The sequence below is a fragment of the Taudactylus pleione genome, unplaced genomic scaffold (genome assembly GCF_031769625.1).
Source record: "Taudactylus pleione unplaced genomic scaffold, aTauple2 ptg001613l, whole genome shotgun sequence".
Taxonomy (NCBI): domain Eukaryota; kingdom Metazoa; phylum Chordata; class Amphibia; order Anura; family Myobatrachidae; genus Taudactylus; species Taudactylus pleione.
In genome coordinates this window covers 114,884-140,994 of record NW_028286010.1, presented here as the reverse complement: position 1 = coordinate 140,994, position 26,111 = coordinate 114,884, and positions in this window count along the sequence as shown.

The window sequence follows — 26,111 nt, the reverse complement described above, 5'->3', positions numbered from 1 at the left end:
ACTGCCATCACTGTGCCATGACTGTAACTGTGATCACTGTAACAGCCATCACTGTTCCATATGTAACTGCCATCACAATGCCATCATTGTAACTGTAACTGCCATCACAGTGCCATGACTGTAACTGCGATCACTGTGCCGATACTGAACAGTTGTGCGATGGCAGCATCTAATTCGTCAATTGAGCTGTGGTACAAATGACTAGGTCACCTAGATACAGAAGCCTCTATATGCATGGTAATAGGGTTGTCGGTAAACAATCCTGAAGACCAGAGTGTGACAGCTGCATGAGAGGTAAATAAACACATTCCACCTTTCCCATCCGGAGCTAATGGTTTCAACAATCGGAATTACTGCAGATAGACCAATGTGGACCAATGGAAGTGGAATCTATGGGTCATATTCAATTGGGGGCGACAATAGTGAAAATACCGCACCCGCTGGGTTTTCCTGCAGGTGCCGGATTTTTGATATTCAATTAGGAGAGGGGTTTTTGATTTTTTTTTGAGCGCCGGGAGGTATTTTATTGCGCACCTCTAGAGCATGACCAATTTTTCCTAAACTCCACAAATTTAGTAAAAAAGGTCGGGAAATGCTCTGGGACCCCGACGGCACCCCTCCTAATGACTAATTAAGCAATTGGAAGTTTCCAATTTGCTTAATTAGTCCTTAATTACTTACCTTCTGCAGCGCTGTATTCTACATGCAGCGTCGGGTCTGCAGCTGCGGTGAGTGTGTCAGTGTTTGTAAGTGTGTATGTATGAGTGTGTGTGTGACCCCCCCAAGTGTATGGTTGCCCCCGTAAAGGATGCTGGGAGAACTACATCTCCCAGCAGCCCTTGTGCCTCCCTGCAGCCCCTGGAGCCTACCTGCAGCCCACGGGACTCCTAGCAGCCCCCTCCCCGGTGAGAAGATGGAGGAGAGCCCACCAGGCGCCGCGGAGACCCCGGGGCATGTAAGTGCGATTCTTTTTGTATGTGGTGCGGGTTTTCCGACCTAAAATCCCTGCGACCACTTTTTTTTAAATTGGATACTGTGGGTATGAGGAGCGCACATACCTGCGGTAATCCAAAATTGTCCGCAAGGGGCACAAGTTTTATCCTCGCTAAACCTCGCACTCAATTGAATAAGCCCCTAAGTGTGGAAATCGATACTTCAAGACACTCATCTATGAGTCTACAAGGATGATGCAAGTTTACTTCCCAAGAAAATAATGTGAAGTTACAGGCAAAGAATACAAAAGTCTCGTCAGAGAATCAGACAGGCCTGAAAATATAAGTATTGGGATCTGACAATGGTGGAGAAAATGAAAGTAAAAACCGAGCCATCTATCTCAAGCGAAGCGTCATACAGAACCAACTAACAATCGCCTACACACCAGAGCAGAACGGCTTGAGAGGGCGAATAGAACAATAATTGAGAGAGCATGAGCTATATTAAATGATGCAGGTCTAGATAAAAGATTCTGGGCAGAAGTAGTACAAACAGCTATTTACCTCAAGAATTAAGCACCTACAGTGGCAGTCATTATAGGCGTGGTCCAAGAAGAGGCCACATATCAACCATCTACATGTATTTGGGTGCAGAGCATATGCCCACATTCCTAAAGAAAGAAGATGCAAGTTGGATGCCAAATCACCACATGTATCATGCTAGGATACTGCCAGCAGAGCAAAGGTTACAGATTGTGGGACATCAGAAGCAAAAAGCTTCTAAAATCGACGTAGTGCTTCACGAGATCACCTCCGCTAGAGACAGACAAGATATTGTAACATCACAAAGATATGTGATGTTAGATGTGCAGCTGGAAGCGCTTCTGAGACTAAAACAATAACTGATCAATCTAGGAGCAGGAGTTCCGTGAAAAGCAATTATAAATAACCTCCTGGAAGATATAGGGCCTGATACAGTAAGGATCGCAACTGTGATTGCAATAGCGATTACTCTCTCAGTCTCACTGCGAAGATATGCTAATCCACTGCGATCGCTATAACATAAGGATGCCCACTTTACCATACACACATCTGTAATACTTAGCAAGACTGAGAAACCATCGGTAACAGTGAGTACCATCGCACACTTGCACAAGCTCTGACCTTCCTCAGGAATTACTAACCTCAGTGCACGCTATGAGACCTCAGGCTGCGTATGGCATTGCAGGGGATAATTTATGCACGCCCCTGTAATGGCGTTCACACCCCGACCACCTCCAAATGGTACTTCTTGTCAGTCACTCGGCTATGGGTCTGCGTAGTCACTGTGATCGCAGTCCCAATCGCAGTGGAGTGTTCCCACACGTGCACTGTGATGCATACGCAGAACGCAATAATCATCCGATTGCGTGCGTAATCGCAGTTGTGATCGCTGCTGAATCAGGCAAGCAATCTCTGTCTGCTGTAAACCTCAGACCCTCCAACAAGCAGAATCAAGTAGCGACTGGCAAGAGTGGAAGTCGGCAATAGATAAAGAGCTTATACGTTTAGGTAACAATGACACATGGACTATTGCGGACAGGCCCGACTGACCGTACAACTGCCACTCTACCAGCTACCTGCCTTGGCGACACTCCTTGTAACAACATCCGCAAAACAAGAGAAGATCGCCACTAGTCCAACTGCTATTTCCAGCTCCGGTGAGTTCATACACCTACGGGAATACCCGGAAACCTACTCGGTGGTCCCGCTACTGTTATTCCTAAGTGCGGCATAACGGAGCACGCTATCTGTCCTGGGACGCCAGCACAGATAACAGGATTCACCTACTTAACAGGTACCGATCAAAAGGAGGCGACATTCATTCATTTTACACGGATCCATGGCGTGTACTTATTTATAATCACACTTGATATCATATATTAAGAACTAAGTATATTCATATCTCTCTCTCTCTCTCTCTCTCCCTCTCCCCCTCTCCCCCTCTCCATGACTATACTATAGACTTGAACTGAATATATATCCAGCTGCTCTTTCCAATTAGTAACATTGTATTCACATTTTTATTTCTTGAATGATTCAGTTGTGAATCCCTGCGAAGAGTAACTTTGCTTGATTGTTTTTATATATAAGTTATTTGTGTGTGTTAATTTTTTTAGTAAAATCATTTATATATCAAACCAGCTGTGTATAGAAACCTCTTTATACATATTTACCTACTGGGTAACCGTGACTATAACGCAGTGTATATTATATACATTACGTTCTGGGTGTCACTACTGTACATCTAACAACAGGAGATACACAGCGCCCTAAGCACATCATGGGACCAGTATATACGTTACGTTCTGTATGTCACTACTCTACATCTAACAACAGGAGATACACAGCCCTCTAAGCACATCATGGGACCAGTATATACGTTACGTTCTGTATGTCACTACTGTACATCTAACAACAGGAGATACACAGCGCCCTAAGCACATCATGGGACCAGTATATACTAGGGGTGTGCACCGGCCACTTTTCGTGTTTTGTGTTTTGGTTTTGGATCTGGATCTTTCTTCGTGTTTTGGATCTGGATTGGTTTTGCCAAAACCACCCTTCCGTGTTTTGGGTTCTGGGTTTTGTGTTTTGGATCTGTATTTTTTTTTTAAAAAGCATAAAAACAGCTAAAATCACAGAATTTGTTGGTTTCTCTGCTCCTATGCTATTATTAACCTCAATAACCTTAATTTCCACTCATTTCCAGTCTATTCTGAACACCTCACACCTCACAATAGTGTTTTCATGTCCAAAAGGTTGCACCGAGGTAGCTGGATGACTATGCTAAGCGACACGAGTGGGCGGCACAAACACGTGACCCATCTAGGAGTGACACTGCAGTGGCAGACAGGATGGCAGTTAGAAAAACTAGGCCCCAAACTGTACATAATGCAAAGAAAAAAAAGAAGTGCAAGATGGAATTGTCTTTGGGCCCTCCCACCCACCCTTATGTTGTATAAACAGGACATGCACACTTTAACAAATCAATCATTTCAGCGCCAGGGTCTGCCACACAACTGTGGCTGAAATGATTGGTTCGTTTGGGCCCCCACAAAACAAGCTGGCAATTAATGTGTCCCTGCACAAACTGGCTCTACGGAGGCAAGATGTCATCCTCATCCTCCTCATCCACCGATTCCTCACCCTCTTCAGTGTGTACATCCTCATCCTCACAAAGTATTAACTCGTCCCCACTTGAATCCACCACCACAGGTCCCTCTGTACCTTCTGGAGGCTGGTCTCCCTGGAAGAGCTGATAATTCATTTTGATGAACATCATCTTCTCCACATTCTGTGGAAGCAACCTCCTACGCCTTTCGCTGACAAGGTTCCCGGCTGCACTAAACACTCTTTCGGAGTACACACTGGAGGGGGGGCAACTCAGGTAAAATAGAGCCAGCTTGTACAGGGGCCTCCAAATTGCCTCTTTTTCCTGCCAGTACAGGTATGGACTGTCTGACATGCCTACTTGGATGCTGTCACCGATGTAATCCTCCACCATTCTGTCAATGGTGACAGTATCATATGCAGTGACAGTAGACATGTCAGAAATTGTTGCCAGGTCCTTCAGTCCGGACCAGATGTCCAAACTTGGTCCTGCCTGCCCTGCATCACCGCCAGCGGGTTGCTTAGGATACCTAAGTTTTTTCCTGGCAGCCCCAGTTGCGGGAGAAAATGAAGAAGGAGCCGTTGACGTGTCACGTTCCGCTTCAGCTGACAGTGTGTTCACCAGCAGGTCTTTGCACCTCTGCAGGCTTGTGTCGGCCGGAAAGAGAGACACCACATAGGCTTTAAACCTAGGATCAAGCACGGTGGCCAAAATGTAGTGGTCTGATTTCAACAGATTGACCACCCTGGAATCCTGGCAAAGCGAATGAAGGGCTTCATCCACAAGTCCCACATGCCGAGCGGAATCGCTCCGTCTTAGCTCCTCCTTCACTTTCTCCAGCTGCTTCTGCAAAAGCCTGATGAGGGGAATGACCTGACTCAAGCTGGCTGTGTCTGAACTGACTTCACGTGTGGCAAGTTCGAAGGGCTGGAGAACCTTGCACAACACGGAAATCATTCTCCACTGCGCTTGAGTCAGGTGCATACCCCCTCCTTTGCCTATGTCATAGGTGGATGTATAGGCTTGTATGGCCTTTTGCTGCTCCTCCATCCTCTGAAGCATTAGAGGGTTGAGTTCCACCGCGTCACAACCTCTTGCTTCAGGTGATGGCGGGGCAGGTTCAAGAGTGTTTGCTGGCGCTCCAGTCTTCGGCACGCAGTCGCTGAATGGCGAAAGTGGCCAGAAATTTTTCGGCCCACCCAAAGCGTCTCCTGCACGCCCCTGTCGCTTTTCAGAAAATTCTGCACCACCAAGTTTATTGTGTGAGCAAAACATGGGACGTGCTGGAATTTGCCCAGATGTAATGCCCGCACAATATTGGTGGCGTTGTCAGATATCACAAATCCCCAGGAGAGTCTAAGTGGGGTAAGCCACTGGGCGATGATTTCCCTCAGTTTCTCTAAGAGGTTGTCGGCGGTGTGCCTCTTACTGAAACCGGTGATACACAGCGTAGCCTGCCTTGTAACGAGCTGGCGTTTCTGAGATGCTGCTACTGGTGACGCTGCTGCTGTTGCTGCGTAAGGTGATACATCTACCCAGTGGGCTGTCACAGTCATATAGTCCTTAGTCTGCCCTGTTCCACTTGTCCACATGTCCGTGGTTAAGTGGACATTGTGTACAACGGCATTTTTCAGGACACTGAGGACACTTTTTCTGACGTTTCTGTACAGTCTCGGTATCGCCTGCCTAGTGAAGTGGAATCTAGACGGGATTTGGAACCGGGGACACACTACCTCCATCAATTGTCTAAATCCCACTGCACTAATGGCGGATACCGGACGCACGTCTAACACCAACATAGCAGTCAAGGCCTCAGTTATACGTTTTGCTTCAGGATGACTGCTGTCGTACTTCATCCTCCTCGCTAAGGACTGTTGGAGGGTCAATTGTTTAGTAAAAGTAGTGGTGTTCCTACTTCCTCTCTGGGATGATGAACGACTCCCAGCAGCAGCAACAGCAGCAGCGGCAGCAGTAGGCGTAGCAATGCAGGATCCTCCAGAGGAATCCCGGATAGGAGAGTCAGTCATGCCAGTGACATGGCCTGCAGGACTACTTCCGATCCTGACTAAGGAGGAAATTGACGAGGAGGGAGTTGACGGTGTGGTTTGCAGGCGCTTGGATACAACAGGACAACGGGATTTAGGTGTCCCTGGACTGCTTACGGTCTTAGCCAAAGTTTCTGAACTTGACAGTAACTTTTTATGAACGCGCTGCAGGTGCCGTATAAGGGAGGATGTTCCTAGGTGGTTGACGTCCCTACCCCTACTTATTTCACCTTTACATATGGTACATATGGCAAGACAGTTGTTGTCCGGATTTGGATAGAAATATTGCCAGACCAAAGAGGTGGAATGTTTGGTCTTCTGCCCAGGCATGACCGTGATGGGCTTTTTCATCCCACGGACAACAACTGTCTCCCCCGGAGCCTGATTTAAACAAACCACATCACCATCAGAATCCTCCTCGCCAACTTCCTCCTCAGCGCCAGCTACACCAGTATCCTCATCCTGTTGTACTTCAACAGTGACATCTTCAATTTGCATATCAGCAAGTGGACTGTGGGTGCTCCTTTCAGCACTTGCAGGGGGCGTGCAAATGGTGGAAAGAGCCACCTCTTCCCGTCCAGTGCTGGGAAGGTCAGGCATCGCAACCACCACCACACTTGGACTCTCCTTGGGGATTTGTGATATCTTCTTAGAAAGCACAGTTCTTCGCTGTGCTTTTGCCAGCTTAACTCTTTTGATTTTTTTAGTGGGAGGAGGGCTTCCATCGTCATGTGAAGCTGAACCACTAGTCATGAACATACTAGGGATCGACCTTAACCGTTCCTTGCCACTCCGTGTCGTAAATGGCATATTGGCAAGTTTACGTTTCTCTTCAGCTGATTTAAATGTCTTTTTCAAGGTCATTTTCCTGAACTTTGCCATTTGGGATTGTATGTGCCCTCTACTATGACATTGGGCATCGGCCTTGGCAGACGACGTTGATGGCATGTTATCGTCTATGTCATGACTAGTGGCAGCAGCTTCAGCACTAGGAGGAAGTGGTTCTTGATCTTTCTCTATTTTATTTTTATCGGAGAAAGTTTGGTCCTCCATTTATGTTATATCGATTTGATATATACGTGCGGCTAAACACAGAAAATAATTTTTTTTTTGGTTTGGACTGGAGTGTACTTTGTGGGTTACAGCACCCTTTAACGGTCAAGCCAGCCGGCCCTTTACTTATGACACAGGCGCACTCTTGGCACTACTTTGTTGATGCACGTGCGGCTACTGCGCACACAATTCACAAACACAGAAAATAATTTTTTTTTTGGTTTGGACTGGAGTGTACTTTGGGGGTTACAGCACCCTTTAACGGTCAAGCCAGCCGGCCCTTTACTTATGACACAGGCGCACGCTTGGCACTACTTTGTTGATGCACGTGCGGCTACTGCGCACACAATTCACAAACACAGAAAATAATTTTTTTTTTGGTTTGGACTGGAGTGTACTTTGGGGGTTACACCACCCTTTAACGGTCAAGCCAGCCGGCCCTTTACTTATGACACAGGCGCACGCTTGGCACTACTTTGTTGATGCACGTGCGGCTACTGCGCACACAATTCACAAACACAGAAAATAATTTTTTTTTTGGTTTGGACTGGAGTGTACTTTGGGGGTTACAGCACCCTTTAACGGTCAAGCCAGCCGGCCCTTTACTTATGACACAGGCGCACGCTTGGCACTACTTTGTTGATGCACGTGTGGCTACTGCGCACACAATTCACAAACACAGAAAATAATTTTTTTTTTGGTTTGGACTGGAGTGTACTTTGGGGGTTACAGCACCCTTTAACGGTCAAGCCAGCCGGCCCTTTACTTATGACACAGGCGCACGCTTGGCACTACTTTGTTGATGCACGTCCGGCTACTGCGCACACAATTCACAAACACAGAAAATAATTTTTTTTTTGGTTTGGACTGGAGTGTACTTTGGGGGTTACAGCACCCTTTAACGGTCAAGCCAGCCGGCCCTTTACTTATGACACAGGCGCACGCTTGGCACTACTTTGTTGATGCACGTGCGGCTACTGCGCACACAATTCACAAACACAGAAAATAATTTTTTTTTTGGTTTGGACTGGAGTGTACTTTCGGGGGTTACAGCACCCTTAACGGTCAAGCCAGCCGGCCCTTTACTTATGACACAGGTGCACGCTTGGCACTACTTTGTTGATGCACGTGCGGCTACTGCGCACACAATTCACAAACACAGAAAATAATTTTTTTTTTGGTTTGGACTGGAGTGTACTTTCGGGGGTTACAGCACCCTTAACGGTCAAGCCAGCCGGCCCTTTACTTATGACACAGGCGCACGCTTGGCACTACTTTGTTGATGCACGTGCGGCTACTGCGCACACAATTCACAAACACAGAAAATAATTTTTTTTTTGGTTTGGACTGGAGTGTACTTTCGGGGGTTACAGCACCCTTAACGGTCAAGCCAGCCGGCCCTTTACTTATGACACAGGTGCACGCTTGGCACTACTTTGTTGATGCACGTGCGGCTACTGCGCACACAATTCACAAACACAGAAAATAATTTTTTTTTTGGTTTGGACTGGAGTGTACTTTCGGGGGTTACAGCACCCTTAACGGTCAAGCCAGCCGGCCCTTTACTTATGACACAGGCGCACGCTTGGCACTACTTTGTTGATGCACGTGCGGCTACTGCGCACACAATTCACAAACACAGAAAATAATTTTTTTATTGGTTTGGACTGGAGTGTACTTTCGGGGGTTACAGCACCCTTAACGGTCAAGCCAGCCGGCCCTTTACTTATGACACAGGCGCACGCTTGGCACTACTTTGTTGATGCACGTGCGGCTACTGCGCACACAATTCACAAACACAGAAAATAATTTTTTTTTTGGTTTGGACTGGAGTGTACTTTCGGGGGTTACAGCACCCTTAACGGTCAAGCCAGCCGGCCCTTTACTTATGACACAGGCGCACGCTTGGCACTACTTTGTTGATGCACGTGCGGCTACTGCGCACACAATTCACAAACACAGAAAATATATTATTTTTTTAGCACTTCGGGGGAGCACCCCTGATGGACAGAGCACCCCCTGGACAACACTACAGCACTCCATTAGGACTGGGACACTGCACAGGACTTTGGAGTGGACACAGCCCCTATGGAGAACTGACTGCACAACACAGTCCAGCCAGCCCCTATGGACTTTGAAGTAGTGGACACAGCCCCTATTAACAACAGCAGCACAGCACAACACAGCCAGCCCCTATGGACTTTGAAGTAGTGGCCAACAGCAGCACTACACTACACTACACTACACAGCCCTAACTCCCACCCTCCCTCTTCACTGTCCACAGCCGAGTGAGAAAATGGCGCCGACGCGGGTACCTTATATAGGATCCAAAACCCGCGAGACTCGGAAGGCGGGATGATGACGTTTTGCCTCGATTTCAGATCCGAGTCAGGCGGGAAAAGTCGAGCCTGACTCGGATCGGACTCGGATCGGGGGGGCTCGGGGGGGTTCGGATTTCAGAAATCCGAACCCGCTCACCCCTAGTATATACGTTACGTTCTGTATGTCACTACTGTACATCTAACAACAGGAGATACACAGCGCCCTAAGCACATCATGGGACCAGTATATACGTTACATTCTGTATGTCACTACTGTACATCTAACAACAGGAGATACACAGCCCCCTAAGCACATCATGGGACCAGTATATACGTTACGTTCTGTATGTCACTACTGTACATCTAACAACAGGAGATACACAGCCCCCTAAGCACATCATGGGACCAGTATATACGTTACATTCTGTATGTCACTACTGTACATCTAACAACAGGAGATACACAGCGCCCTAAGCACATCATGGGACCAGTATATACGTTACATTCTGTATGTCACTACTGTTCATCTAACAACAGGAGATACACAGCCCCCTAAGCACGTCATGGGACCAGTATATACGTTACATTCTGTATGTCACTACTGTACATCTAACAGGAGATATACAGCGCCCTAAGCACATCATGGGACCAGTATATACGTTACGTTCTGTATGTCACTACTGTACATCTAACAACAGGAGATACACAGCCCCCTAAGCACATCATGGGACCAGTATATACGTTACATTCTGTATGTCACTACTGTACCTTAAACAACAGGAAATACACAGCCCCCTAAGCACATCATGGGACCAGTATATATGTTACGTTCTGTATGTCACTACTGTACATCTAACAACAGGAGATACACAGCGCCCTAAGCACGACATGGGACCAGTATATACGTTACATTCTTTATGTCACTACTGTACATCTAACAACAGGAGATACACAGCCCCCTAAGCACGTCATGGGACCAGGGTATACGTTACATTCTGTATGTCACTACTGTACATCTAACAACAGGAGATACACAGCCCCCTAAGCACATCATGGGACCAGTATATACGTTACGTTCTGTATGTCACTACTGTACATCTAACAACAGGAGATACACAGCCCCCTAAGCACGTCATGGGACCAGTATATACGTTACATTCTGTATGTCACTACTGTACATCTAACATCAGGAGATACACAGCCCCCTAAGCACATCATGGGACCAGTATGTACGCTACGTTCTGTATGTCACTACTGTACATCTAACAGGAGATACACAGCGCCCTAAGCACATCATGGGACCAGTATATACGTTACATTCTGTATGTCACTACTGTACATCTAACAGGAGATACACAGCGCCCTAAGCACATCATGGGACCAGTATATACGTTACGTTCTGTATGTCACTACTGTACATCTAACAGGAGATACACAGCGCCCTAAGCACGTCATGGGACCAGTATATACGTTACGTTCTGTATGTCACTACTGTACATCTAACAGGAGATACACAGCGCCCTAAGCACATCATGGGACCAGTATATACGTTACGTTCTGTATGTCACTACTGTACATCTAACAACAGGAGATACACAGCCCCCTAAGCACATCATGGGACCAGTATATACGTTACATTCTGTATGTCACTACTGTACATCTAACAACAGGAGATATACAGCGCCCTAAGCACATCATGGGACCAGTATATACGTTACGTTCTGTATGTCACTACTGTACATCTAACAACAGGAGATACACAGCCCCCTAAGCACGTCATGGGACCAGTATATACGTTACATTCTGTATGTCACTACTGTACATCTAACATCAGGAGATACACAGCCCCCTAAGCACATCATGGGACCAGTATATACGTTACATTCTGTATGTCACTACTGTACATCTAACAACAGGAGATACACAGCGCCCTAAGCACATCATGGGACCAGTATGTACGCTACGTTCTGTATGTCACTACTGTACATCTAACAGGAGATACACAGCGCCCTAAGCACATCATGGGACCAGTATGTACGCTACGTTCTGTATGTCACTACTGTACATCTAACAGGAGATACACAGCGCCCTAAGCACATCATGGGACCAGTATATACGTTACATTCTGTATGTCACTACTGTACATCTAACAGGAGATACACAGCGCCCTAAGCACATCATGGGACCAGTATATACGTTACATTCTGTATGTCACTACTGTACATCTAACAGGAGATACACAGCGCCCTAAGCACGTCATGGGACCAGTATATACGTTACGTTCTGTATGTCACTACTGTACATCTAACAACAGGAGATACACAGCCCCCTAAGCACATCATTGGACCAGTATATACGTTACATTCTGTATGTCACTACTGTACCTTAAACAACAGGAAATACACAGCCCCCTAAGCACATCATGGGACCAGTATATACGTTACGTTCTGTATGTCACTACTGTACATCTAACAACAGGAGATACACAGCGCCCTAAGCACGACATGGGACCAGTATATACGTTACATTCTGTATGTCACTACTGTACATCTAACAACAGGAGATACACAGCCCCCTAAGCACATCATGGGACCAGTATATACGATACATTCTGTATGTCACTACTGTACATCTAACAACAGGAGATACACAGCCCCCTAAGCACGTCATGGGACCAGGGTATACGTTACATTCTGTATGTCACTACTGTACATCTAACAACAGGAGATACACAGCCCCCTAAGCACATCATGGGACCAGTATATACGTTACATTCTGTTTGTCTCTACTGTACATCTAACAACAGGAGATACACAGCCCCCTAAGCACATCATGGGACCAGTATATACGTTACATTCTGTATGTCACTACTGTACATCTAACAACAGGAGATACACAGCCCCCTAAGCACATCATGGGACCAGTATATACGTTACATTCTGTATGTCACTACTGTACATCTAACAACAGGAGATACACAGCCCCCTAAGCACATCATGGGACCAGTATGTACGCTACGTTCTGTATGTCACTACTGTACATCTAACAGGAGATAAACAGCGCCCTAAGCACATCATGGGACCAGTATATACGTTACGTTCTGTATGTCACTACTGTACATCTAACAGGAGATACACAGCGCCCTAAGCACATCATGGGACCAGTATATACGTTACGTTCTGTATGTCACTACTGTACATCTAACAGGAGATACACAGCGCCCTAAGCACATCATGGGACCAGTATATACGTTACGTTCTGTATGTCACTACTGTACATCTAACAGGAGATACACAGCGCCCTAAGCACGTCATGGGACCAGTATATACGTTACGTTCTGTATGTCACTACTGTACATCTAACAGGAGATACACAGCGCCCTAAGCACATCATGGGACCAGTATATACGTTACGTTCTGTATGTCACTACTGTACATCTAACAACAGGAGATACACAGCGCCCTAAGCACATCATGGGACCAGTATATACGTTACATTCTGTATGTCACTACTGTACATCTAACAACAGGAGATACACAGCCCCCTAAGCACATCATGGGACCAGTATATACGTTACATTCTGTATGTCACTACTGTACATCTAACAACAGGAGACACACAGCGCCCTAAGCACATCATGGGACCAGTATATACGTTACATTCTGTATGTCACTACTGTACATCTAACAACAGGAGATACACAGCCCCCTAAGCACATCATGGGACCAGTATATACGTTACATTCTGTATGTCACTACTGTACATCTAACAACAGGAGACACACAGCGCCCTAAGCACGTCATGGGACCAGTATATACGTTACATTCTGTATGTCACTACTGTACATCTAACAGGAGATACACAGCGCCCTAAGCACATCATGGGACCAGTATATACGTTACATTCTGTATGTCACTACTGTACATCTAAGATCAGGAGATACACAGCCCCCTAAGCACGTCATGGGACCAGTATATACGTTACATTCTGTATGTCACTACTGTACATCTAACAGGAGATACACAGCGCCCTAAGCACATCATGGGACCAGTATATACGTTTCATTCTGTATGTCACTACTGTACATCTAACAACAGGAGATACACAGCCCCCTAAGCACATCATGGGACCAGTATATACGTTACATTCTGTATGTCACTACTGTACATCTAACAACAGGAGATACACTGCGCCCTAAGCACATCATGGGACCAGTATATACGTTACATTCTGTATGTCACTACTGTACATCTAACAACAGGAGATACACTGCGCCCTAAGCACATCATGGGACCAGTATATACGTTACATTCTGTATGTCACTACTGTACATCTAACAACAGGAGATACACAGCCCCCTAAGCACATCATGGGACCAGTATATACGTTACATTCTGTTTGTCTCTACTGTACATCTAACAACAGGAGATACACAGCGCCCTAAGCACGTCATGGGACCAGTATATACGTTACGTTCTGTATGTCACTACTGTACATCTAACAACAGGAGATACACAGCGCCCTAAGCACATCATGGGACCAGTATATACGTTACATTCTGTTTGTCTCTACTGTACATCTAACAGGAGATACACAGCGCCCTAAGCACATCATGGGACCAGTATATACGTTACATTCTGTATGTCACTACTGTACATCTAACAGGAGATACACAGCGCCCTAAGCACATCATGGGACCAGTATATACGTTACATTCTGTATGTCACTACTGTACATCTAACAGGAGATATACAGCGCCCTAAGCACGTCATGGGACCAGTATATACGTTACGTTCTGTTTGTCTCTACTGTACATCTAACAACAGGAGATACACAGCGCCCTAAGCACGTCATGGGACCAGTATATACGTTACATTCTGTATGTCACTACTGTACATCTAACAACAGGAGATACACAGCGCCCTAAGCACATCATGGGACCAGTATATACGTTACATTCTGTTTGTCTCTACTGTACATCTAACAGGAGATACACAGCGCCCTAAGCACATCATGGGACCAGTATATACGTTACATTCTGTATGTCACTACTGTACATCCAACAGGAGATACACAGCCCCCTAAGCACGTCATGGGACCAGTATATACGTTTCATTCTGTATGTCACTACTGTACATCTAACAACAGGAGATACACAGCCCCCTAAGCACATCATGGGACCAGTATATACGTTACGTTCTGTTTGTCTCTACTGTACATCTAACAACAGGAGATACACAGCGCCCTAAGCACGTCATGGGACCAGTATATACGTTACATTCTGTATGTCACTACTGTACATCTAACAACAGGAGATACACAGCGCCCTAAGCACATCATGGGACCAGTATATACGTTACGTTCTGTATGTCACTACTGTACATCTAACAACAGGAGATACACAGCCCCCTAAGCACATCATGGGACCAGTATATACGTTACATTCTGTATGTCAATACTGTACATCTAACAACAGGAGATACACAGCCCCCTAAGCACATCATGGGACCAGTATATACGTTACGTTCTGTATGTCACTACTGTACATCTAACAACAGGAGATACACAGCGCCCTAAGCACATCATGGGACCAGTATATACGTTACGTTCTGTATGTCACTACTGTACATCTAACAACAGGAGATACACAGCGCCCTAAGCACATCATGGGACCAGTATATACGTTACATTCTGTTTGTCTCTACTGTACATCTAACAACAGGAGATACACAGCGCCCTAAGCACGTCATGGGACCAGTATATACGTTACATTCTGTATGTCACTACTGTACATCTAACAACAGGAGACACACAGCGCCCTAAGCACATCATGGGACCAGTATGTACGCTACGTTCTGTATGTCACTACTGTACATCTAACAGGAGATACACAGCGCCCTAAGCACATCATGGGACCAGTATATACGTTACATTCTGTATGTCACTACTGTACATCTAACAGGAGATACACAGCGCCCTAAGCACATCATGGGACCAGTATATACGTTACATTCTGTATGTCACTACTGTACATCTAACAGGAGATACACAGCGCCCTAAGCACGTCATGGGACCAGTATATACGTTACGTTCTGTATGTCACTACTGTACATCTAACAACAGGAGATACACAGCCCCCTAAGCACATCATGGGACCAGTATATACGTTACATTCTGTATGTCACTACTGTACCTTAAACAACAGGAAATACACAGCCCCCTAAGCACATCATGGGACCAGTATATACGTTACGTTCTGTATGTCACTACTGTACATCTAACAACAGGAGATACACAGCGCCCTAAGCACGACATGGGACCAGTATATACGTTACATTCTGTATGTCACTACTGTACATCTAACAACAGGAGATACACAGCCCCCTAAGCACATCATGGGACCAGTATATACGTTACATTCTGTATGTCACTACTGTACATCTAACAACAGGAGATACACAGCCCCCTAAGCACATCATGGGACCAGTATATACGTTACATTCTGTTTGTCTCTACTGTACATCTAACAACAGGAGATACACAGCGCCCTAAGCACATCATGGGACCAGTATATACTAGGGGTGAGCGGGTTCGGATTTCTGAAATCCGAACCCCCCCGAGCCCCCCCGATCCGAGTCCGATCCGAGTCAGGCTCGACTTTTCCCGCCTGATTCGGATCTGAAATCGAGGCAAAACGTCATCATCCCGCCTTCCGAGTCTCGCGGGTTTTGGATCCTATATAAGGTACCCGCGTCGGCGCCATTTTCTCACTCGGCTGTGGACAGTGAAGAGGGCGGGTGGGAGTTAGGGCTGTGTAGTGTAGTGTAGTGTAGTGTAGTGTAGTGTAGTGTAGTGCTGCTGTTGTCCACTACTTCAAAGTCCATAGGGGCTGGCTGTGTTGTGCTGTGCTGCTGTTGTTAATAGGGGCTGTGTCCACTACTTCAAAGTCCATAGGGGCTGGCTGGACTGTGTTGTGCAGTCAGTTCTCCATAGGGGCTGTGTCCACTCCAAAGTCCTGTGCAGTGTCCCAGTCCTAAAGGAGTGCTGTAGTGTTGTCCAGGGGGTGCTCTGTCCATCAGGGGTGCTCCCCCCAAGTGCTAAAAAAATAATATATTTTCTGTGTTTGTGAATTGTGTGCGCAGTAGCCGCACGTGCATCAACAAAGTAGTGCCAAGCGTGCGCCTGTGTCATAAGTAAAGGGCCGGCTGGCTTGACCGTTAAAGGGTGCTGTAACCCCCGAAAGTACACTCCAGTCCAAACCAAAAAAAAATTATTTTCTGTGTTTGTGACTTGTGTGCGCAGTAGCCGCACGTGCATCAACAAAGTAGTGCCAAGCGTGCGCCTGTGTCATAAGTAAAGGGCCGGCTGGCTTGACCGTTAAGGGTGCTGTAACCCCCGAAAGTACACTCCAGTCCAAACCAAAAAAAAAATTATTTTCTGTGTTTGTGAATTGTGTGCGCAGTAGCCGCACGTGCATCAACAAAGTAGTGCCAAGCGTGCGCCTGTGTCATAAGTAAAGGGCCGACTGGCTTGACCGTTAAGGGTGCTGTAACCCCCGAAAGTACACTCCAGTCCAAACCAAAAAAAAAATTATTTTCTGTGTTTGTGAATTGTGTGCGCAGTAGCCGCACGTGCATCAACAAAGTAGTGCCAAGCGTGCACCTGTGTCATAAGTAAAGGGCTGGCTGGCTTGACCGTTAAGGGTGCTGTAACCCCCGAAAGTACACTCCAGTCCAAACCAAAAAAAAAATTATTTTCTGTGTTTGTGAATTGTGTGCGCAGTAGCCGCACGTGCATCAACAAAGTAGTGCCAAGCGTGCGCCTGTGTCATAAGTAAAGGGCCGGCTGGCTTGACCGTTAAGGGTGCTGTAACCCCCGAAAGTACACTCCAGTCCAAACCAAAAAAAAATTATTTTCTGTGTTTGTGAATTGTGTGCGCAGTAGCCGCACGTGCATCAACAAAGTAGTGCCAAGCGTGCGCCTGTGTCATAAGTAAAGGGCCGGCTGGCTTGACCGTTAAGGGTGCTGTAACCCCCGAAAGTACACTCCAGTCCAAACCAAAAAAAAAATTATTTTCTGTGTTTGTGAATTGTGTGCGCAGTAGCCGCACGTGCATCAACAAAGTAGTGCCAAGCGTGCGCCTGTGTCATAAGTAAAGGGCCGGCTGGCTTGACCGTTAAGGGTGCTGTAACCCCCGAAAGTACACTCCAGTCCAAACCAAAAAAAAAATTATTTTCTGTGTTTGTGAATTGTGTGCGCAGTAGCCGCACGTGCATCAACAAAGTAGTGCCAAGCGTGCGCCTGTGTCATAAGTAAAGGGCCGGCTGGCTTGACCGTTAAAGGGTGCTGTAACCCCCAAAGTACACTCCAGTCCAAACCAAAAAAAAAATTATTTTCTGTGTTTGTGAATTGTGTGCGCAGTAGCCGCACGTGCATCAACAAAGTAGTGCCAAGCGTGCGCCTGTGTCATAAGTAAAGGGCCGGCTGGCTTGACCGTTAAGGGTGCTGTAACCCCCGAAAGTACACTCCAGTCCAAACCAAAAAAAAAATTATTTTCTGTGTTTGTGAATTGTGTGCGCAGTAGCCGCACGTGCATCAACAAAGTAGTGCCAAGCGTGCGCCTGTGTCATAAGTAAAGGGCCGACTGGCTTGACCGTTAAGGGTGCTGTAACCCCCGAAAGTACACTCCAGTCCAAACCAAAAAAAAAATTATTTTCTGTGTTTGTGAATTGTGTGCGCAGTAGCCGCACGTGCATCAACAAAGTAGTGCCAAGCGTGCACCTGTGTCATAAGTAAAGGGCCGGCTGGCTTGACCGTTAAGGGTGCTGTAACCCCCGAAAGTACACTCCAGTCCAAACCAAAAAAAAAATTATTTTCTGTGTTTGTGAATTGTGTGCGCAGTAGCCGCACGTGCATCAACAAAGTAGTGCCAAGCGTGCGCCTGTGTCATAAGTAAAGGGCCGGCTGGCTTGACCGTTAAGGGTGCTGTAACCCCCGAAAGTACACTCCAGTCCAAACCAAAAAAAAAATTATTTTCTGTGTTTGTGAATTGTGTGCGCAGTAGCCGCACGTGCATCAACAAAGTAGTGCCAAGCGTGCGCCTGTGTCATAAGTAAAGGGCCGGCTGGCTTGACCGTTAAGGGTGCTGTAACCCCCGAAAGTACACTCCAGTCCAAACCAAAAAAAAAATTATTTTCTGTGTTTGTGAATTGTGTGCGCAGTAGCCGCACGTGCATCAACAAAGTAGTGCCAAGCGTGCGCCTGTGTCATAAGTAAAGGGCCGGCTGGCTTGACCGTTAAGGGTGCTGTAACCCCCGAAAGTACACTCCAGTCCAAACCAAAAAAAAAATTATTTTCTGTGTTTGTGAATTGTGTGCGCAGTAGCCGCACGTGCATCAACAAAGTAGTGCCAAGCGTGCGCCTGTGTCATAAGTAAAGGGCCGGCTGGCTTGACCGTTAAAGGGTGCTGTAACCCCCGAAAGTACACTCCAGTCCAAACCAAAAAAAAATTATTTTCTGTGTTTGTGAATTGTGTGCGCAGTAGCCGCACGTGCATCAACAAAGTAGTGCCAAGCGTGCGCCTGTGTCATAAGTAAAGGGCCGGCTGGCTTGACCGTTAAGGGTGCTGTAACCCCCGAAAGTACACTCCAGTCCAAACCAAAAAAAAAATTATTTTCTGTGTTTGTGAATTGTGTGCGCAGTAGCCGCACGTGCATCAACAAAGTAGTGCCAAGCGTGCGCCTGTGTCATAAGTAAAGGGCCGGCTGGCTTGACCGTTAAGGGTGCTGTAACCCCCGAAAGTACACTCCAGTCCAAACCAAAAAAAAAATTATTTTCTGTGTTTGTGAATTGTGTGCGCAGTAGCCGCACGTGCATCAACAAAGTAGTGCCAAGCGTGCGCCTGTGTCATAAGTAAAGGGCCGGCTGGCTTGACCGTTAAGGGTGCTGTAACCCCCGAAAGTACACTCCAGTCCAAACCAAAAAAAAAATTATTTTCTGTGTTTGTGAATTGTGTGCGCAGTAGCCGCACGTGCATCAACAAAGTAGTGCCAAGCGTGCGCCTGTGTCATAAGTAAAGGGCCGGCTGGCTTGACCGTTAAAGGGTGCTGTAACCCCCGAAAGTACACTCCAGTCCAAACCAAAAAAAAATTATTTTCTGTGTTTGTGAATTGTGTGAGCAGTAGCCGCACGTGCATCAACAAAGTAGTGCCAAGCGTGCGCCTGTGTCATAAGTAAAGGGCCGGCTGGCTTGACCGTTAAGGGTGCTGTAACCCCCGAAAGTACACTCCAGTCCAAACCAAAAAAAAAATTATTTTCTGTGTTTGTGAATTGTGTGCGCAGTAGCCGCACGTGCATCAACAAAGTAGTGCCAAGCGTGCGCCTGTGTCATAAGTAAAGGGCCGACTGGCTTGACCGTTAAGGGTGCTGTAACCCCCGAAAGTACACTCCAGTCCAAACCAAAAAAAAAATTATTTTCTGTGTTTGTGAATTGTGTGCGCAGTAGCCGCACGTGCATCAACAAAGTAGTGCCAAGCGTGCACCTGTGTCATAAGTAAAGGGCTGGCTGGCTTGACCGTTAAGGGTGCTGTAACCCCCGAAAGTACACTCCAGTCCAAACCAAAAAAAAAATTATTTTCTGTGTTTGTGAATTGTGTGCGCAGTAGCCGCACGTGCATCAACAAAGTAGTGCCAAGCGTGCGCCTGTGTCATAAGTAAAGGGCCGGCTGGCTTGACCGTTAAGGGTGCTGTAACCCCCGAAAGTACACTCCAGTCCAAACCAAAAAAAAATTATTTTCTGTGTTTGTGAATTGTGTGCGCAGTAGCCGCACGTGCATCAACAAAGTAGTGCCAAGCGTGCGCCTGTGTCATAAGTAAAGGGCCGGCTGGCTTGACCGTTAAGGGTGCTGTAACCCCCGAAAGTACACTCCAGTCCAAACCAAAAAAAAAATTATTTTCTGTGTTTGTGAATTGTGTGCGCAGTAGCCGCACGTGCATCAACAAAGTAGTGCCAAGCGTGCGCCTGTGTCATAAGTAAAGGGCCGGCTGGCTTGACCGTTAAGGGTGCTGTAACCCCCGAAAGTACACTCCAGTCCAAACCAAAAAAAAAATTATTTTCTGTGTTTGTGAATTGTGTGCGCAGTAGCCGCACGTGCATCAACAAAGTAGTGCCAAGCGTGCGCCTGTGTCATAAGTAAAGGGCCGGCTGGCTTGACCGTTAAAGGGTGCTGTAACCCCCAAAGTACACTCCAGTCCAAACCAAAAAAAAAATTATTTTCTGTGTTTGTGAATTGTGTGCGCAGTAGCCGCACGTGCATCAACAAAGTAGTGCCAAGCGTGCGCCTGTGTCATAAGTAAAGGGCCGGCTGGCTTGACCGTTAAGGGTGCTGTAACCCCCGAAAGTACACTCCAGTCCAAACCAAAAAAAAAATTATTTTCTGTGTTTGTGAATTGTGTGCGCAGTAGCCGCACGTGCATCAACAAAGTAGTGCCAAGCGTGCGCCTGTGTCATAAGTAAAGGGCCGACTGGCTTGACCGTTAAGGGTGCTGTAACCCCCGAAAGTACACTCCAGTCCAAACCAAAAAAAAAATTATTTTCTGTGTTTGTGAATTGTGTGCGCAGTAGCCGCACGTGCATCAACAAAGTAGTGCCAAGCGTGCACCTGTGTCATAAGTAAAGGGCCGGCTGGCTTGACCGTTAAGGGTGCTGTAACCCCCGAAAGTACACTCCAGTCCAAACCAAAAAAAAAATTATTTTCTGTGTTTGTGAATTGTGTGCGCAGTAGCCGCACGTGCATCAACAAAGTAGTGCCAAGCGTGCGCCTGTGTCATAAGTAAAGGGCCGGCTGGCTTGACCGTTAAGGGTGCTGTAACCCCCGAAAGTACACTCCAGTCCAAACCAAAAAAAAAATTATTTTCTGTGTTTGTGAATTGTGTGCGCAGTAGCCGCACGTGCATCAACAAAGTAGTGCCAAGCGTGCGCCTGTGTCATAAGTAAAGGGCCGGCTGGCTTGACCGTTAAGGGTGCTGTAACCCCCGAAAGTACACTCCAGTCCAAACCAAAAAAAAAATTATTTTCTGTGTTTGTGAATTGTGTGCGCAGTAGCCGCACGTGCATCAACAAAGTAGTGCCAAGCGTGCGCCTGTGTCATAAGTAAAGGGCCGGCTGGCTTGACCGTTAAGGGTGCTGTAACCCCCGAAAGTACACTCCAGTCCAAACCAAAAAAAAAATTATTTTCTGTGTTTGTGAATTGTGTGCGCAGTAGCCGCACGTGCATCAACAAAGTAGTGCCAAGCGTGCGCCTGTGTCATAAGTAAAGGGCCGGCTGGCTTGACCGTTAAGGGTGCTGTAACCCCCGAAAGTACACTCCAGTCCAAACCTAAAAAAAAATTATTTTCTGTGTTTGTGAATTGTGTGCGCAGTAGCCGCACGTGCATCAACAAAGTAGTGCCAAGCGTGCGCCTGTGTCATAAGTAAAGGGCCGGCTGGCTTGACCGTTAAGGGTGCTGTAACCCCCGAAAGTACACTCCAGTCCAAACCAAAAAAAAAAATATTTTCTGTGTTTGTGAATTGTGTGCGCAGTAGCCGCACGTGCATCAACAAAGTAGTGCCAAGCGTGCGCCTGTGTCATAAGTAAAGGGCCGGCTGGCTTGACCGTTAAGGGTGCTGTAACCCCCGAAAGTACACTCCAGTCCAAACCAAAAAAAAAATTATTTTCTGTGTTTGTGAATTGTGTGCGCAGTAGCCGCACGTGCATCAACAAAGTAGTGCCAAGCGTGCGCCTGTGTCATAAGTAAAGGGCCGGCTGGCTTGACCGTTAAGGGTGCTGTAACCCCCGAAAGTACACTCCAGTCCAAACCAAAAAAAAAATTATTTTCTGTGTTTGTGAATTGTGTGCGCAGTAGCCGCACGTGCATCAACAAAGTAGTGCCAAGCGTGCGCCTGTGTCATAAGTAAAGGGCCGGCTGGCTTGACCGTTAAGGGTGCTGTAACCCCCGAAAGTACACTCCAGTCCAAACCAAAAAAAAAATTATTTTCTGTGTTTGTGAATTGTGTGCACTGTGGCTGCACGTGCATCAACAAAGGAGCAGCACCAAGCATGCGCCTGTGTCCCATAAGTAAAGAGCCGGCTGGCTCATTTCTTAAAGGGTGGTGTAACCCACAAAGTGCACTACTCTCCAGCAAAAATAAAATAATATTTTCTGTGTTTGTGTGCGCTTTAGCCGCACGTATATATATCAATATAACATAAATGGAGGACCAAACTTTCTCCGATAAAAATAAAATAGGGAAAGATCAAGAACCTCTTCCTCCTAGTGCTGTTGCTGCTGCTGGGAGTTGTTCATCATCCCAGAGAGGAAGTAGGAACATCACTACTTTTACTAAACAATTGACCCTCCAACAGTCCCTAGCGATGAGGATGAAGTACGACAGCAGTCATCCTGAAGCAAAACGTATAACTGAGGCCTTGACTGCTATGTTGGTGTTAGATGTGCGTCCGGTATCCGACATTAGTGCAGTGGATTAGACAATTGATGGAGGTAGTGTGTCCTCGGTTCCAAATCCCGTCTAGATTCCACCTGCATCCTCAAAGCAGCAGCGACAAGCGTGCGTCTGTCTGTTAAAGGGTGGTGACACCCTCAAAGTGTTCTACACAAACAATTAAAATATTGTTCTTTTTTTTTCGGTCTTTGTGAAATGTGTGGGCTGTAGCCTCACCTGCATCCTTAAAGCAGCAGCGACAAGCGTGCGTCTGTCTGTTAAAGGGTGGTGTAACTCTCAAAGTGTTCCAAAAAATAAAAAACTATTTTTTTAATGTGTTTGTGACTTGTGTGCGATGTAGCCACACTTGCATCCTCAAAGCAGCAGCGACAAGCGTGTGTCTGTCTGTTAAAGGGTGGTGACACCCTCAAAGTGTGCTACACAAACAATTAAAATATTGTTCTTTTTTTTTTGGTCTTTGTGAAATGTGTGGGCTGTAGCCACACCTGCATCCTTAAAGCAGCAGCGACAAGCGTGCGTCTGTCTGTTAAAGGGTGGTGACACCCTCAAAGTGTGCTACACAAACAATTAAAATATTGTTCTTTTTTCTGTCTTTGTGAATTGTGTGGGCTGTAGCCGCACCTGCATCCTTAAAGCAGCAGCGACAAGCGTGCGTCTGTCTGTTAAAGGGTGGTGACACCCTCAAAGTGTGCTACACAAACAATTAAAATATTGTTCTTTTTTCTGTCTTTGTGAATTGTGTGGGCTGTAGCCGCACCTGCATCCTTAAAGCAGCAGCGACAAGCGTGCGTCTGTCTGTTAAAGGGTGGTGACACCCTCAAAGTGTGCTACACAAACAATTAAAATATTGTTCTTTTTTTTTTGGTCTTTGTGAAATGTGTGGGCTGTAGCCGCACCTGCATCCTTAAAGCAGCAGCGACAAGCGTGCGTCTGTCTGTTAAAGGGTGGTGACACCCTCAAAGTGTTCTACACAAACAATTAAAATATTGTTCTTTTTTTTCGGTCTTTGTGAAATGTGTGGGCTGTAGCCGCACCTGCATCCTTAAAGCAGCAGCGACAAGCGTGCGTCTGTCTGTTAAAGGGTGGTGTAACTCTCAAAGTGTTCCAAAAAATAAAAAACTATTTTTTTAATGTGTTTGTGACTTGTGTGCGATGTAGCCACACTTGCATCCTCAAAGCAGCAGCGACAAGCGTGCGTCTGTCTGTTAAAGGGTGGTGACACCCTCAAAGTGTGCTACAGAAACAATTAAAATATTGTTCTTTTTTTTTCTGTCTATGTGAATTGTGTGGTCTGTAGCCGCACCTGCATCCTTAAAGCAGCAGCGACAAGCGTGCGTCTGTCTGTTAAAGGGTGATGACACCTCAAAGTGTTCTACACAAACAATTAAAATATTGTTCTTTTTTTTTTCGGTCTTTGTGAAATGTGTGGGCTGTAGCCGCACCTGCATCCTTAAAGCAGCAGCGACAAGCGTGCGTCTGTCTGTTAAAGGGTGGTGACACCTCAAAGTGTTCTACACAAACAATTAAAATATTCTTCTTCTTATTTCTGTCTTTGTGAATTGTGTGGGCTGTAGCCGCACTTGCATCCTCAAAGCAGCAGCGACAAGCGTGCGTCTGTCTGTTAAAGGGTGGTGTAACCCTCAAAGTGTGCTCCACAAACAATAAAAATATTCTTTTTTTTTTTCTGTCTTTGTGAATTGTGTGGGCTGTAGCCGCACTTGAATCCTCAAAGCAGCAGCGACAAGCGTGCGTCTGTCTGTTAAAGGATTACATCGGTGACAGCATCCAAGTAGGCATGTCAGACAGTCCGTACCTGTACTGGCAGGAAAAAGAAGCAATTTGGAGGTCCCTGTACAAACTGGCTCTATTTTACCTGAGTTGCCCCCCCTCCAGTGTGTACTCCGAAAGAGTGTTTAGTGCAGCCGGGAACCTTGTCAGCGAAAGGCGTAGGAGGTTGCTTCCACAAAATGTGGAGAAGATGATGTTCATAAAATGAATTATCAACTCTTCCAGGGAGACCAGCCTCCAGAACGTACAGAGGGACCTGTGGTTCCAGCAGGGACGAATTAATACTCTGTGAGGATGAGGATGTACACACTGAAGAGGGTGAGGAATCGGTGGATGAGGAGGATGAGGATGACATCTTGCCTCCGTAGAGCCAGTTTGTGCAGGGACACATTAATTGCCAGCTTGTTTTGTGGGGGCCCAAACGAACCAATCATTTCAGCCACAGTTGTGTGGCAGACCCTGGCGCTGAAATGATTGATTTGTTAAAGTGTGCATGTCCTGTTTATACAACATAAGGGTGGGTGGGAGGGCCCAAGGACAATTCCATCTTGCACTTCTTTTTTTTCTTTGCATTATGTACTGTTTGGGGCCTAGTTTTTCAAACTGCCATCCTGTCTGCCACTGCAGTGTCACTCCTAGATGGGTCACGTGTTTGTGCCGCCCACTCGTGTCGCTTAGCATAGTCATCCAGCTACCTCGGTGCAACCTTTTGGACATAAAAACACTATTGTGAGGTGTGAGGTGTTCAGAATAGACTGGAAATGAGTGGAAATTAAGGTTATTGAGGTTAATAATAGCATAGGAGCAGAGAAACCAACAAATTCTGTGATTTTAGCTGTTTTTATGCTTTTTTTTAAAAAAATACAGATCCAAAACACAAAACCCAGAACCCAAAACACGGAAGGGTGGTTTTGGCAAAACCAATCCAGATCCAAAACACGAAGAAAGATCCAGATCCAAAACCAAAACACGAAAAGTGGCCGGTGCACACCCCTAGTATATACGTTACATTCTGTTTGTCTCTACTGTACATCTAACAACAGGAGATACACAGCGCCCTAAGCACGTCATGGGACCAGTATATACGTTACATTCTGTATGTCACTACTGTACATCTAACATCAGGAGATACACAGCCCCCTAAGCACATCATGGGACCAGTATGTACGCTACGTTCTGTATGTCACTACTGTACATCTAACAGGAGATACACAGCGCCCTAAGCACATCATGGGACCAGTATATATGTTACGTTCTGTATGTCACTACTGTACATCTAACAGGAGATACACAGCGCCCTAAGCACATCATGGGACC